The sequence below is a fragment of the Episyrphus balteatus genome, chromosome 4 (assembly GCF_945859705.1).
Source record: "Episyrphus balteatus chromosome 4, idEpiBalt1.1, whole genome shotgun sequence".
Taxonomy (NCBI): domain Eukaryota; kingdom Metazoa; phylum Arthropoda; class Insecta; order Diptera; family Syrphidae; genus Episyrphus; species Episyrphus balteatus.
The window spans coordinates 49,838,467-49,853,645 of NC_079137.1; the positions used below are offsets into that span (position 1 = coordinate 49,838,467).

Here is a 15,179-nt window from a genome sequence, read left to right on the forward strand (position 1 = left end):
CATAAATTCGACACTCGATGTAATTTAAATTAAAAATCAAAATGTTTCAATCTCTCTCTCTCTCTTTTGTAATTTGATGGCGTAACGCTGTGATAGCGTAACGTTGCAATGGCTTGCTGATGCTCATTCAACAATAGTCTATAATTTGAAGTCGAAGTTTCTGTCCTTTAGAAAGTATTCAGTTTCACACTAAAAATTAAATGAAAAATTCTCGCTATTACATTTTTGCGATGCGACGACGTGAAGAATAAAATTTATAGGAATTGAGAATTAAAAATAAATGAACTTTAACGAACACACTGCAGCTGGTGCAGGACATTGTCGTTTTAGTGTGTATGAAAGTGTGACATTTTATATAAAAGCGAAAGATATTAACATTTTAATTTTTCAAACACTTCAGTTTTCTTTTTTTTTTATTGAACTTTCATTAAATTGGATTTTTCTTCATTTTTTTTTGTCTAATATTTTGAACTTATACCTAAAGCTTTAAACTTTATTCGGAGAACCAATCTCTTGATTTTTTGCTGAGGAGGTTTCAATTTCGTAGAAATAGTTAATAGTTAAAAAATTGTAGAGGCAAGAGAAAATACATAAGCTTCTGTGTCTTAATAGCTCTTAAAAGGAATTATTTTTCTTAAGAACGGCTTTTATATTTAAATCTTAAAAACATGTTTTCGTTTCAAGTTTTTACACTGAGGGAAAAGCCACCATAAAACAACGTAAAATCAATGAAAACCACATTGACTTAACTATTATTTGGAAAGATTTTGCGTTGAAGATGAACATTTTAAAATCAACGTGGAAAAAAGGTTCATTTTTGATGGTTTCGTAAAAAGAAAAACAAACTTTGAAATTACGTAAAATACATGCAAAATAGAAAAATGTTTTTTTTTTTGTTTTTATTTGGCTTGAAAGATACTTTTATATCTTTGGAACATATGTAAAAAATTTGTTATTTTTAACGTTTCTGCAACGACTATTTTATTGTATTGTAATCTTTGCATTTATTTTACAGGGTGATTTAGGCCATTCGTTTAGCGGAGAAGGGCAATTAAAAAAAAATTGATTTAATTTGAAGAAAAATTATGAAATATCAACGGTTACACCCGCAATAACGTGCTGTACCTTTTTGTAAAGCCAAAAACATTGTCTTTTACAAAAAGCCATTTTATGGCATACACCGAAAAAAAAAACAATATCAATTTAACATTTTTTAAATATCAGCCAAAAATGCTCTATAAAATGTGTTTTATAATATTTAAAATGTTAAAACAACATTTTTATTATCAGGATGATATTTAAATGTCACATTTTGTAAATTTTTTTTTGATATTTTATTATCATTTTTTCATATCAATTTCTCATTCCAAATTATTGAAAAATATTGAATACAAAATTCTTAATGTGTACTAATTTAAAAGCGCTTTATGTTTTTTCGAAGTAAAATGTATGATTTACTGAGAAAATTTGATTGGCACTAAGATTTTACTTCACATAATTTGGGAGAAAATAACAAAACAATTATATCACCTATAATAGAAAAAATAATATCACCACTATTTTGTAAAGAATATTCACTTTCAGTAATGTTTTGAAAAAAGAAAGAAAATACTTAAAATAATAAAAATAATAAAAATAATAAAAAAGAAAAAGAATGAAATAGGTTTCATTATAATAAACTAAAACGTAAAATCTAGTCAACATTGATATTTCAATTGTCAAAGTGAAATTTTCACTATCCCATCTGAAATATAAAAATGTCAAAATGATATGATAAAATATCAAAATTGATATTTTAATTGTTGGACGACTTTTGTCACTGAAAAATGTTAATTTGATAGCTGTTATTATCAAATTTTTTTTTTCGTTGTAGTTTTTAAAAAGTTTATTTAAAAAAATTTTCAAACTAAGTTTTTTCAAAATTTTATATAATTAAGTACTAATTTAGTTTTTAAAACTCTTTGCTCTTATTTGTTTTTAAAATTAAACAGAAAATCGGATCCAAAAATATCTTATCGTTTTTGAGAAATTAACAAAAACCCAAAACTTATTTAATTCGTAAAAAAAAATTGATAAAATTCGTAAGGGTACCATTTATATAATAGATTTTTTGGGACTTATCACCTTAAATATTAGTATAGACAATAGACAGCTTGATTTCTTGTTTTCTGTCGTAATTGAAACATTTTTACCAATTTTCAATGGGGCATAATTTTTGTCATATTTTTTTTTCTGTAGGTACTAATTCTGAATTTAATCTTTTCTTTTAGATAAAACACCATTTTACTCAAGATAATTTTGCAAAGTCCTTAAATTCTTAGTTCTTATGATAATGAAACTTTTTCACAAAGTTAAAAAAAAAATAAACAAAATATCTGTTCGTTTGTTATGAAACCATTTAAAAAAAAACACCCTTTGACAAAAAATACTTTTAAAGACTTTATGAATTCTTTGTCACTAAATCTTTGTCGTGATTCTCCATTCCGAATTTTAATGAGGGTAATAATTTTGTTTAATGCCTATTTTACTATTTGGAGTAAATTCATTCCAAATAATGTGTGATGAATTTTCTTGCTCTTGGTTTAATGTTAAGTTAATCGTTGATTGAATCATTCCAACACTGAATTCGATCAAAATAAACTAAGAGACTGCTTTAAGTTTAATATTATGCAAAGGGTTTGACCTTTTAAAAATATTAGAAGGTTATAAAAATTGGTTTGAAATAGGCCTGTAAACTTGTAAAAGACCTTCAATTGATGAGAAGCTAGAATATGTGTAAATTGTTAACACATTTTCCCATTTTAAACTTTCGTTACATTACCATAACAACTTACGTGGGCTTTCCTGTTCAATTTCCTCCAATATTTTAAACATGGTAGGTATGAGTGTTGCCTCACGCCAGACACTATGAAGAGTTTTTTTTCACATACATTCATCATATCACGCCAATTATTCTAATCTCATATTCATGGAACCTAAAAAAAAAAACCAGACGAGACTAAGGTACGTAATCATAAGCTTGCTTTGCAAAAAAATTATAATTGGGTTAAATTTTACTTCGAAATATTTAGGAATTTTATTTGAAAAGAAACTTGAAAATTTAAAAGATGGAATTTCTTGACTAAATTTTCTAAGAAATATCCTCTTTATATAAGATAGCATCAAGCATTCCTTAAAAAATTCTTTCCTAGGTCAAAAACACGAAATTCCCAACTTAAGCTAGTTAGATACAAAAAAGAGATACCTACTTTCTTTCAAATGAAATTCTAAAATCCCAAATATGTTTGTATTGTTCTTTTTTTAAAAAAAACGTTATCTTCAATATCAAAGTGTAAGTTACATCATTTGGCCCACCTTAAGGAGAAACAAAACAATTTTCTACTTCAATAAATCCTTGTTTAGAGGTGTCCTGGGAAAGGGGTTATTCCTTAAACAATGTTCATCGATTGATTTTGAATCCTTTTTCCAGGATGTATAAAACAGGTTTTACTTTTCCTTTTTTTGTTTTTGTTTGTTCTTTATTTAACGATGCGATGGTGTTTAGATGTAGATAAATGTCATGTACTTTTATTTGATGTGAAAATCAGTGTGTTTCCATCAGAAGGTAGCAGATGTTTAAAAGCTGCATACTGTTCATGTTCTCAATATATTTATTAGAATTAGGTATAAGGGAGGCATATTTGACAACGATGTCTAATAAAAAAAAAAATATGAATAACTGTCATTCATAAAATTATAACCACAGTTGGGTTGCATGAACTTGTTTTTATTTTTCTACTACATTTAGTGACAGGACCTTTGAAATACCAGGAAGCTTATTTTTCGCAGTTTTATAATATATGCTTTTTCTATTTCCTCAAAAAAAAAAAAAAATTCTTTGTACGTGTCTTGTATGAATGTGAGTTTTTTTCCCCATGCAATTAACGACAAATCATTCAGCTTTTTGGAGATTTTCTCTATGGAGTTTGGACTATGATGGACTATAATTTGAGTTCCAGAAAAAAAATCATTACTCTAATATTGAATGTATATTTTTTAATTTATAATTTTTTTCGCACTCTTATTGAATTAATTTTCGCCACATAATCATTTAATTGGAACCAATAACACGGTGTTACAAAAATGAGGTTTCAAAATATACGCGGGCGGAGACCTATCAGGTTTTGTAGAGCTAGTCGCACTGATTACGAAACGGTATTTGAAAATCCCCTAACACCCCCAAAATCTGGAGTAACGGGCAAAAAACGGTTTTTTGGACGTTCACCCATTGAAAAAATTCTAGCTTCGTCAATAATTTTTATAATCTTTCCCTAAAAATATTGGAAAAGGAATAAATTGTTTATTAAAACTATTCATCGAAAAAAGTTCACATTTTAACTCTTGCTAGTTTTTTTTTAGTTCAGTTTGATTTTTGAATAAGGTTACATAATTGTAATGCCAACAACGACCAACAAAGAATCAGTACCAGGACAGTGCCTTAAAAACCTGAGTTTTATTAATTTATTTTTTCAACGTTGAAAAATACTAGCTAATTCTGAAAAAAAGATGAATTGAAAAATGTATCCTTAATCCCAGCAAAGTTATCAAAAATAGTTGTTAATAAATTCGAAACTTTGAGTTTGCATGAATAAAAAAAAATAAATTAAAAAATAGTGAGTATACGCCACAGTGAACCAATTTTAAAAATATTAACACACAGATTGACTTCAATCAATCTAATTTAACGGTTGTTTTTTTTCGTCATTCAAAATAGCTATCCCTTGCATTCAATGAATTTTAGTGACAGGATAAATATTAATTGAAATAAATTTGAAGCATGAATAAACAAAAATATTCCCTTTAAAAATTGAAACATGTACAACAAAAAAAATCTTTTAAAAAAGATTGTGTAGGTAGTGTATTATATTATTGAAACTTGAAATTTATATCATTTCTAATTGATTAACATTTTTCCATTTAAATCAGGTTCTTCATAAAAATTTAAATTGTCAAATTGATTCGTATTAATTTACTGATTTTTTAAATACATAACATCAAAAGGTCATTTCAGTAAAATAAAATATTGAATAATATACGTAATTTATATATTATTGAAATGAAAAAAAAAGTCATGTGTGCAATTCACACGTGGTAGAAGTGAAACCTTAAAAAAAAATTTTTCTTGCAAAAAAAAGAAAAAATCTACCAATTTTTTGTTCTATCTCCTTTAAATACACTAGCCCAAAAAATTAAGGGAACAAAAAAAAATCGTGATTTTTTTTTAGTGATATTCGATACGCTGTATCTCAGTAAAAAATGATCGCATCATGACAAAATAAAAAGCGTGTAAAAGCTCTATTCTTCTAGTTTTAGGATTAAATGTTAAAATATTTTCTTTCTCACGGTAAAATACCTAAATCGTTGAAATTGTTAAAAAACAAAAATTTTCCAATTTTTGTTTGTTTTTACTTTTCTCTTAAGAAAGTGGGAAAATTTTTTCTGAAAAAATGATTATTATTTTTAGAAAGGCTATTTATTTGGCTTTAAGATTCATTTTGTTTCAAACTTCTACGATTTTTTTTAGACTGCAATATAAGTCATCAAACCAAAAACCATACTTTTGACTTTGACTATCAATATCTCAACAACGGATCACTGTACAGAATATTCAAGGACACATTTAAAAACTTCATTCAATTTTCTACAAAGAAATTAAGTTTGCTTTGTTAAACAAATTGTTTTCTTATTTTTTTAGATTAATTTAGAAAAGCTATCAAAATAGGCATTTTTACGGTTTTTTAGAAAAAAATTTACCGCTATTTAATTTCTATGGGTGATAAGATTGAACTTAATATACCTGAAATTAATATGCAAAGTTTCAGACTTATTCATCAAGCAGTTTTTCTTTTGTGAGGGTTTGAATTTTTGAGATGAAGTAAAAAACCATATTTCTGCAGGTCTAAATGACTTACTTCTTTGAACTTTTTTATGAGCAAAATCAAATTCTTTTGAGTTTATTTGAACATTTTATTGATAAATATCGTTTAAATTTCTACCATGCCTAGAAAAAAAATTAGGATTTTTTAAAGCCAACTACTATGTCGAAATTTCAAGCTGAGATTACGCTACTTCCTACACTGGTCATCGTCAACAAATATCCACATGTGTTTTGAGGTATTTTTCAAGGTTTTCAATTTAAGATTGTGTAACTGCGTATTAAAGTTAAATCAAATTTTTATGTGCACTAGATCAAAAGATATAACGTGTGTAGAAAAAGAACATTTTTTTACCGTTATCTCAGAATTTTGAATATGAAATTAATTGAAATTTTGTACATTTATAGTTTATTTAATTACCTATCTACAGTACAAATTTCATTCATCTTTCTATTAAAACAAAAAAGTTATAACAAGTTGAATGTTCGTGTCGCGTTTTCGTTTCATTTTGTTTCAAATCACTACTATACTAAAGAAGTTTTCACTTAAAAAAAATAGTTTTTCTGGGTTATCGATTGTTTTTATCGAAACCAATACCTGGCTTTATAAAATGCTCCCAAAAAATATTAAAGAAACATTTTTGCTTAGCAATCATAAATTTCTTTTATATCCTTGAAAGGGTTTTATTGTGACTCTTATTGAGTACTAATAAATATTATGGATTATCCTTAATGGGAAATAAATTGGCGTAAGCAATTAAGCCGCAAAAGAAGAGAGTAAAAAATAATCCCTAATAAAGTGGGATAAAAATTTATTTTTTTTCGAAAAAGGATTCTTTTTTGTACCTAAGATTAATGTTAGTATTTACCAAGAAGAAGAAAATTGGTTTTAAAATAAAAATTCTATATACTACTGAAATCAGTAAAGTTAGTTAGTATTTACCTTCATGAGGACAAAAAGAATACTAATTTAAAACTTTATTAAAATTTCAAATAAAGTAGGTATTTTTTTCTAATCAAAAATGGAGAGTGGACTTATTTTAAAAAAAATTATTTTATTCATTTGCGAAACATTTTTAGGCACGACGACAAAGAAAACATAAAGGAAGAAATCGAAAAAATGCAAGCTTGTGAAAAATGTATCACTCCAAATTTTAAATCTTCCAAAAAAAGGCATCTTGTTTTGAGTACAATTTCCAAATTTAGAGTCGATTGCCCCAATTTTTCTTTGTTAATTATTCTGTTCTACTTTATTGCAAAGAAGGTAGGCAGAAGCTACCTACCATTTTAATGAAATTACTTTGGTTAACCTTTTTGTATACACAAATATACCTTATACCTATGAGTATGTACCTATCTTTGAAAAATTTAATATAATTTGATTACTTTATACTTTCTTCTTCCTCAAGAATACACCTAACCATAATTTTTAAAGTTAAATCATTTATATACACAAGCATATTGCTTGCTTGAAATACTCCAGAAAAGAAACAGCTGGCTTGTGTTAAGCAATCACTTTGTAACCTCAAGTCTAAGTACTTCTGCCACACAACAAATTCCATTCAAGTCCTCGAGGGATTAAATAAAGGTTCACATTGCCACAGCTGGAGGCTTATCCACTTGTGTCTCTCTTAACTGAATTGAATGACAATTTACTTTTTTAAGCATCTGCGCGACACTGGATGTATATTTTAAAACGTAATTAATAGTCCTTTCAAATAAATCGATTTCGTTAAACCATAAGAACAAAAGGACTCTTTTTGGGTTTTAAATTAAAAACTGAAATTTAAAGTTTTTAAAAGTATTCAAAGTCGAATCTGTTTAGCGGCGGCGCCGTCATGCCATTGGAATACAAATAAGACTTGTTTAACTTGTTTATTTTGTGAATGAAATTCAAAGAATTATATTGTGTTTATAAATTAAATAAAAAAAAGTTAGACGTATTATTTTGCTTTCAAAACAAAATGTTCATTGTTAGTATAGAATAAAGGATTTAACTTGTTTATTTTTTTTTTCTATTTACCTTTGATGGTAGAAGGGCTTTCTCTGCCATAAACAGATTAAAATTAAATGCAAGATTGGGTAGCACGTGAGATGTATAAAATATTAAAGCTTTTTGTCAACAAAAGAAACTGGACAGGTAGATGATATTTTGCTTCTGCATTTTCTAGCAGGGTTTAGGAAATGTGTGAAGCATTTAAATCGATAGTTATTTATGTAATTTACGAGAAAAACTAATAACAGGTGTATTTAAATTGTGGAAAAATGAAATCCAATTTCGGCTAACGTTTTTAGTTGCGATATAGGTAAAGTTATGCATCCGTAAAGTTGAGATAACAATCAAACATGACTTTACGATGATAGAGAATGCGAAAAAAGTGGGGCTGATCCACTTCAAACTTGGTATGTAGCAGAATCTTGAATATTATACAGAGGGGTTTTTGGAATCATTTTTTTTTTACCAAAAATAACGGTATCTGTCATGTATGGTCTAATTTTGGAAAAGTTTAATTTTCTCAAAAACAGCTTCTACGTTTTTGATCAAAAAATTCAAGTATTAGGTATGTACATTAGAGTGGAGTGAAAAAACATGTTTTTCGACTTTCGTGTGTCCTGTTTTATATATTGTTGATCCTTGATCCACTAGACTTGACTTGAAAAAGAGGCTTATTTCAAAAAACGTAAAAACAACACTGATTTTAGTTTTTATTTAAATACATAAATAGACATAGAAGCATTAAATCAAATTAGCTAAAATTATAAATGCTTCTATAAGCAGTCTTTGGGTCCTATTTTTGGCTAAAAAATTCAGATTCGGTTTCAAAAGCAGAATTTTGAAAAACAGAATAGAAAAAAAGCAGAATTTTGAAAAACAGAATTTTGCCTGAAAAAGCAGAATTTTGAAGCCAGAATTTTGACCCGATCCCTATATTGCCTTCTGAAGATTTATATTTTTTTTCATTCAAGTCTAGTGCGCCACCTCAAGATGTTGACATAATTGACTAAAATTTTGGTTTTGTACATTTTAGATCATGGACTAACGATTGATAATACAGGACACGCAAAAATCGAAAAAAGGTTTTTTCACTCCACCCTAATGTACTTGTATCTTTTAATGAAAAATTTTGTTTATGTGCCATAGAACCGTTTTTTTAAATCTGATTTTCTCCCAAACGATTTGCTTAATTTCACTTATGTACATATATTATAAAGGAAATGTCAATATGTATTACGGTTTATGAAAAAAAAAAAAAAAACTAAAAAGTATTTCATTTTCGAAGAACTTTTTTTAATAGAAGTTTTGAAAAAAATTTAACTCATTTTTTTTTAAAGATCAACATTTAAATATAAAGTTATTTTTAAATTTAAAATTTAAAATTTTTTAATAACGTTTTTTTTTTCAAAAATTTTGAGTTGAGGACTATTCTTTCAAAAACTCTTGATTAAATTTAGTGGATTTAAATTTTATAGATAGAAATGAGATTCTGGATTTTTAAAAACGTATGTGTAAATATTGTAGGTGTTGCTGTTGTGTTCAAAATTTTTTTTTTGTGTTTGAAGTCAGTTTGTGAGAAAATTGCATTTATCGCTTAAACGATGAAAGATTGTCTTTAACTCCCATATATTTTTTTCTTGAATTACCTAGAGAATCTTTTGCTATCATTTGTTTTATGAATTTTAAGCAACAAAAATGGTTTTGTTCAAAAAAAAAAATTTTAATTTTAAAAAACAATACGGCAACATCGACAATTTTTTATCTATAGACTTTAAAGTATTTTTAATTACCTACGTTTCAAAAAAAAAAATTGAAAATCACAGCTGTTCGGCCGGATTCCCTTATAATTTGCTTTAGTTACTCCACTATATAACTTTTATATAAATGAAAAATAAAATTTTGATCCTAAATAATTTTTGAATTCTGTAAACAAAATTTGAAATTTTTGTTTTGAAAAATCGTATTTTAAAAAACGGGACATTCAAATTTTTGAAAGTTTTATTTTAGAAGTTGATTAATAAAATTTTTACATGATGGCATACCAATCTTTTTTCAAACTTTTTTTTCCAAAAAATTAATTATAAAAAAATAGTTTTTTAAAACAAGGTTCTAATGATTTTGAATTTTTTTTTTCAAAAAAATTCATGCAATCTTATGGGAACTCGTTCTACGGAAATTGATATTTTAGGCTTTAAGGCAACAGATGGATGATTGGGGTCGAAGCAGTGGATAGATGAACCGATAACAAGTTAAATGACGCATTAAAGTGAAAATGTCCAAAAATGCCTATTCGCGGTTTTGGCTTTGTGCCGACGATATTGTTATAATATTTTTTTCAGTTAAATGGGGTTGGTTTAAGTGCAAAACCCGATTAAGTGAAAAAGGGACTGTGCCGTTTCTCTTAAGCAGTTTACTGTTATTTGAATTCGTGCGACCCAGTGTTGCATTTTTTTTTTGTGAAATTGGTAGCAAAAGTCAAAGAATAATTATTTAATACCAATAAAAACTATAATTTAATGCATTTAGGAAGTGTATTGGTGTTTTGAACTTGGTTTTAGAACTTGCACCCTTGAGCAAGATTTTACGCAACGCCCTATTCAAAATAATTATTATTTTCGACCTTCTACCCTTTTCTAGCAAGGTGATATAAGAAGCATTCTTTTTTATTATATTTTATAAAGTTTTCATAAACGTGTCCTCCCTTTCCGTAATTTTGACTCTCCTGTTTATCAATTTTTTTATAAATGTAAAATATCCATCATTGTGCTGCCCACTGGCGGAACAAGCAACGTTAACTAAAGAAGACTGTAGGTTGCACAGCAAGCACATATCATACAACACCTACATCTTATTTGTTATCCTTAGAAAAAGGACATACAACTCAATCAATTTGCTATTTCAAGCATCAGAACTAACCAACTATACGTGCTCTTGTATCAATAATTTCCAAAGATAAATAAATTCTATAAAAATCATCACACAATAAATGTCTAGTTCTTATGTTAGAAATGTTGATGCATTTTCAGTTTATTTTTCAGTGAAATTAGAAATTTTTATTTAACATTTCGTGCATTTTGACGCTGCTATATCGTTCCGTGACAAATGACTGATGAACATCTCTAAAGGGTGTTTTGAAATTGATTTTCGGAATTTTGAAGTTTTAAACAAATCATTAAATAAAGAACAGCTGTGAGTAAATTAAAATATTTCGTTCAAAATATTATTCAGGAAATGAACACATCCATTTAATTACATAGTAAAAAATATTTTCTGAGAAGCTATATCAATAGGTATTAGATAAAGGTTTTATTGCAATAAAAAATGTACCAAAAACAATACATTTTTAGATAAAATTGAATTTAAAGAAACCTTAAAGAAGTAACAAAATACTAAGTTTCTAAATATTAACAATACAGCATCGAAAAATGGTGAATTCAATCATATTAAAAAAAAAAAAACACCCTATGAAAATCCAATATATTTTGAATGAATGCACATTCCATAATAGTGCACATGGTGCAATGCTATTCTCTTGAATAAAATCATTAATCATTTTGTCGTGGTCATGAAAAATATTCTTCAATTCAAAGAATATAACATTTTAATTTTTTATTTTTTTTGTATCAAAAAAATGCAAAATTGATTTCTGAAATTGGTTCGAGCATTTGGTTTGGAATTTTTAAACAAAAATATGCAAATCAGCAATGAAATTTGTCAAGAAAAAAAAAAAAAAACAATTTTTATGTTTTTTTCTGATGCATGGGAATCATAAAAATGAATGAATGACTGAATGATTTATTTTTTCCCAACGCTATTTTCCTGTAAATGTGAATTTATTGTTCGGAATTTTCATGGAAAAGGATTTTTCTAGCTAGACTGTCGCACGAATGATTAATTAAGTTACAGGTGAATTCATTGCAATTTACTTATAACTAGATTCAATGAAAAAGAATTTGTATGCATGGAAATGTTAATAGATAAATTTAGTGCATTTTTTAAGTATCAAATAGTCAAGTTTTCATATTTAAACTACTGTGTAGTAGATTCTAATAATTAATAATAAAAAACACTGGTCGTGTTCTACCAAATTCTTTGAAGTTGTTTTTTTTTTTTTTTTTTTTTGACGTGATAACGTCTTATAAATCGTTGAACCATGGCAGCAACCACAAAAAAGTGACACCATTTTTCCCGTTCCACTCTCGCACTTTTGCAGTGCGGCGAAAATTCAAATAAAAATTAAAAATAAAAAATTAGAGATACAAAAATCTTCTTTAGCTTATTTTAAAGACAATAACCTAAAGCTTAATTCAAATAAAGGATTTTTAAAAATTCCTGCGTTTCGAAATATGAATTTAAAAAAAACACCTTGTTTTTTAGCTGTATTTTTGGGTAGTTTTTGATTTTTAGCTTTTTTTGCAGCGTTCAAAAAATCTCAAACTTATAGGACATGTAGGTTTTGCCTTATGCATACATGTGCATACAAGTTAAAAAAAAAACACGTTTTTTTACCGTTTTTAACCGATTTTCATCGTTTTTTATTTGTATCCTTTTTTTCTTTAATAGATGCAGGAATAAAGTATATGGAGTAATGATAGACCATGACTACGACTAATTGTGTGCGAAGTTTCAATCATTTTCGTAAACACAATTTTGAGATAACGGTAAAATAAAATTTTAGAATTCAACAGGTTATAACATTTGACCAAGAGCAGATAGAAATTTTATTAAACTTTTATGAGCATTCTGATACATTTACCTTTCATTTGGTATATCACACATAGCGGTAGACTAACTACAAGCTACACAATGTTAAATCAAGAAACTTGCGAAAAACCTCAAAACACCAGTGGAGATCTGTAACCCCCCGAAGCCCGAACAGCCACCAGTTTGGGAAGTATAATCTCAGTCTGGAAATTCGACATGGTTGACTTTAAAAAATTCTAACTTCTCTTGTAGGCATCTTTGAAATGAGATTGATAAGTCATATGAATGGTGAAATAATAAGCTTTCACATGGTGCATATTTTTTATAGGTTGTCAAACAAAAAAAATTGATTCCATAGCTTGATTACATTAATGTTTTTTTGCTTTTTTTAATGAAATTTGATCGAGTTCAAAAAATTCTATCTCTTTTTGTAGATGTCTCATAGACCTGATCGATATAAAAATGAGCTAAGACAATAAGCTTTCAGATGGTATACATTTTTTTATAGGTTGTTAGGGGAAAAAATGGAATTAATGACGTGATAAGATAAAAATTTATGTTTTTTTTTCTTTTTTTGATGAAAATGATTGTTTTCAATAAATTATTTTTATACTTTTTGCGCATTGTAAAAATTTAAAAATGGTTTTATTCTTAAGAAGAAATACTTGGCTTTTAAACTGCATAATTTTTTTTGTAAGCTTTTAAAATAAAAAATTAATATAATGAGAAAATAAAAAAAATATTTTTATTAGCTTTTTCTTGTAAATTAACAAAAGCACACAACCTGTTTTCTGACGACGTTATCACGTAAAATCATCGTCTGTTAACCGGCTTTACAGACAACCTCTTTTTTTCGAAAACAAAAATTGAATAACGTCTTAAAAATATTTATTTATAAAGTGAACCTTTATTGGTCGAATAGAAAGAAATCAAACGCAAAAAAAATTTTTGTTTTATGCAAAATAATTTTATTTCCAATTAATATATTTTTAATGCAAATTAGTGTCAGTCAGTTGCAATACAATTATTTTTTAATGCAAATTTTTTCCAGTTGCAATAAATATTTTTTTTTAATGCAATTTTTGTTTAGCAATAAATATTTTGTTATTGTTGTTATTATTTCTATAAAATTCTGAATTTTCAATGTTATTTTATTAACATATTTGAAATATCTATTTCTTTTTTGTAAACAAAAAATTTAGTCATTTTTAAGAGAATAAAAATCCATGACTCGATCGCAAGTGCTTAAAACATTTAAGCTTTTTAAAAATATACAAAAGACTTTTTTAAATTTAATTTTACAAGAAGTTTTATAAAATATTGATAAATAAGAGTAAAGGAGACTGGGTATTTTTGCCCATTAGTGTAACACATTTAAACATACATGGGCACAAGCCGTGCATGGAAAGGGCAGTGATTTATTTTATGTTTAAAAATTTATGTAATAAAATTCAGAAAAGTATACATTTTGACTAGATGCTCGATTAAATTGTTTCAAAAAAATTACATAACTGCGTGTTGGAAGTTCAATTGGGCTATACAATCAACCAGTTTTCACCCATAACGCAATGCATTTTTGAGTTTTTAGAACACTTTTTTATGGGACGTGGCCCATTGGTGTAACACATTGAGACATACATCAAATAAAAGTTCTCGATGAGAGTATAATTTTTTTTAATAAGGGTTAAAATACGGGTTCTTAAAAAATAAATTACAAACTGATGTCATTCTCAGACCACACTCACCAACTCAATTTAAAATTTCAATTTTATGCTTGAATTAGGATTACCTACCTAAAATTAATTTCAATTTTGAATTATGTATTCATAAAAAGCATTGTATCAGAAGAATTTACTCTATTATCCTGTTATGCATTTCTTCCATATGGCTCATTGAATTCAAATAATGTTCACACTATGATTGAGTAGAATTTATTCTAAGGTAATTTTGACAAAACATTTTCATAGGGATCAAAATTGCCATTCAATTTTAATGCAATTTTCAAATTTTGCAAAATTCAAAATGCATTCATAAATATGTCAGATAAAGCCGAAAAAGGAACAAATCCAAAAAACTCTCGAACATAAGGTCCTTAAATACAAGTACTAGGTACTTGTTTCTATTGTTTTACCTTTCCAAAAACACTCTGTCGTTCAACTCAAAATCCAATATTTATTCGACAACACATCTTTACTCTGCAATCGGTTCTTTACAAGAATGTGCTGCCATTGTGTAGGCATTCCTTATGCATTTTCCATCAATAAAGTGCATTCAAAATACCTAATACCAATGCAACAACATGCATTTGGCTTTGTCTATAAACTCTGTGTGTTTTACATCGAACCAGGATAATCTATGAGTACATAGTACATAACAAACTATACACGAGTAGGTAGGTCCTTCTATCGTGGTGGAACATTTTCTTGTGCAATATTATGTATATATTTATGAAGAGGAATCTCTTCTATGCCTTATCGGATTTACTTTCTTGGAATTGAAAAACATTCTGAAGGCAGAATAAGACAGAAATCAAGATGTCAATATATTTTCAATTTGTCATCAAGT

General features: G+C 27.1%; 1 protein-coding gene across 1 annotated transcript in view; it reads right to left on the minus strand.

The window, feature by feature from the left end:
- Nucleotides 1-15,179, minus strand: part of LOC129917913 (neuropeptide CCHamide-2 receptor-like) — a 59,706-nt gene that overhangs the window by 14,910 nt on the left and 29,617 nt on the right. The window lies entirely within an intron of this gene.